Here is a 2060-nt window from a genome sequence, read left to right as displayed (position 1 = left end):
ATGAGGATGCCATTGGTGAGTGCCCGAATAGATCGAAGAAAATGAACTTTTGGTGGAGAGATATTTAATCACGGAGAGAAAATCTATATCTAGATCTCAGAGGCGAACGCGCTCCTTACTCGAAACTTCCGAGGTCCCGGAAGGTCAAGCAACAAGACAACCAAGGAATATGATTTGAAACTCGGACAACACACACGACACAGTTCAAGGAAAATTAGATTCTTTTTAACAAGTCAATGTCCGAGTTTGTAATGCTTTGAGAGGAATCGCTTTGGGAGTTGTTTATTGACGCATCCAACTACCAGGGCTCCTCACGTACGGACAAATTCACAAATTACCCAAATTGAGATTTCTGATATCTCAATTTTAATCTTTGGAAAAGGTTTGAGAAGCTGCGTTTGTCATTTGTTAGTAGAGAACTAATGTTTTCATTAGACTTCTTTTTATTACTTTTTAACAATCAAATCATTTGGCATTCTAAGGTATTAAATGTTTTATTTCTGTATATTAATATCTAATTTTCTATTGGTTAGTGGTATTTTAACTAGAGATAAATTTATTTTCCTCACACAATAAATAACATAAATTAAATTCTAGATTCTTTTAGTGATAACAAGAAACATAGAAAGGTTCTTGGGAATAAGTCTGCCATGATGCTGCTAGGCAGTGACTGCCATAGATGCTTTGGCAACCATTGCCAACATTAATACTTATTAATACAAATAGATCTTCACCTTTGGTTGAGCTGATTTGAGCCTTGTAGCATCTGAAGTAGCAAGAACATAATCTAGAGTTTTGAGATTAGCCTTGACAATGGTGGTGTTCTTCTTCGCTTGGAAGAAACCAGGAATACACCCAACTACCAGATTTGCATCTCTTGAAGAGATCTAAACATTGAAATCATCATACATAAACATGACCTTATTAGGGTTCTTAGCACTCAACTGAAGATTGATATCAAATGCAAGATGTGTGTTCTTGATAACACTCTGCTTGGAGATCTAAATTGAACTCACCAAGAATTTGAACTCTTGGGGCCTATAGAGAAGTCATAGTACAACAATAGTAATGGTGGCAAGAACAATCAGAATGACAACGATGGCGGTGATCTAGAGGCAGCACAAGCAACCCTTGCTTCTTCTCCTCTTTGCGAGCTATGGTCTGTACCTGGGCAATGAAGTTCCATAAGCCTGACCCTTTGTGGTGTAAGCTCCATTTAGATTATGTACTCCTCCTAGTGTTCTTGTTGGATACACTCTGTCAATCATGGCTTCCAAGAATAGATTATGGGATCAGTACAACTACAAAACTAACTTTATCTTTGCTCACCGAGGATTTTGCACTACCTTTCTCTAAATAGGCAATGAATCCTTGAAACCCTAGAGAAACAAGAGAGTTTCTTTTTAATTTGCGGATCAGAAAATGCCCACATGAAATAAGCTAGCAATTGCTTGTGTTTCGAAGGATTTGTGATGGATCTGAGCCACTAAGACTTATGTTGGAAAAGCAACAACACACCCAATCTTGATGTTGTAAGATTCCTCCCACCTATTTCTTCCCTTCCCTTCCCCCAGATTTTGTTTTCTTTGAGTAGAAAGGATTTATCTCTCTGATTAAGTACCTATTTTTTTTCTTGGTCTATTCAATAACCGCCAATTTCCAGTTTCCCAATTTTCATTCACTCAATCTAGTTGAATATCATTAAAACTAAGAAAGACATGTTGCTTTAGCTACTCAATTATTAATTCAATGGTTGAATTGTCAAAATGCATGAGTTAGGAGAAGAGACAATGGAAAAAAGTTCTTTGTAATAAGTTGTGAAAGCTCTTAAAATTATTCATAAAGTCATTAGTTTTATTGGCATGAGATGGGATGTTAACCATGGTTAAGTAAGGGACTTGAATCTTCCATTCTCTTTTAGCAGATTTATTTGGTTTGGCTCTCAACCAATGGATTGGAAGAAAGACCAGTCTTAGCTAATAACTCCACTTTTTAAAATCATTAATGAAAATTATTATTAGATTAGTAGTGGAGAAGAATCAATTATATTATGGTATTGG

At 36.1% G+C, this 2060-nt stretch overlaps 1 pseudogene; it reads right to left on the bottom strand.

Moving 5' to 3' along the window:
* Nucleotides 1–713: 713 nt before the first annotated feature.
* LOC149545678 (NDR1/HIN1-like protein 2) lies at nt 714–1268 on the bottom strand (annotated as a pseudogene).
* Nucleotides 1269–2060: the final 792 nt, after the last annotated feature.

Source organism: Cupressus sempervirens, chromosome 7 (genome assembly GCF_028749045.1).
Source record: "Cupressus sempervirens isolate cs-2001-9-10 chromosome 7, ASM2874904v1, whole genome shotgun sequence".
Classification (NCBI taxonomy): domain Eukaryota; kingdom Viridiplantae; phylum Streptophyta; class Pinopsida; order Cupressales; family Cupressaceae; genus Cupressus; species Cupressus sempervirens.
This window is presented reverse-complemented; position numbering and strand designations above follow the sequence as displayed.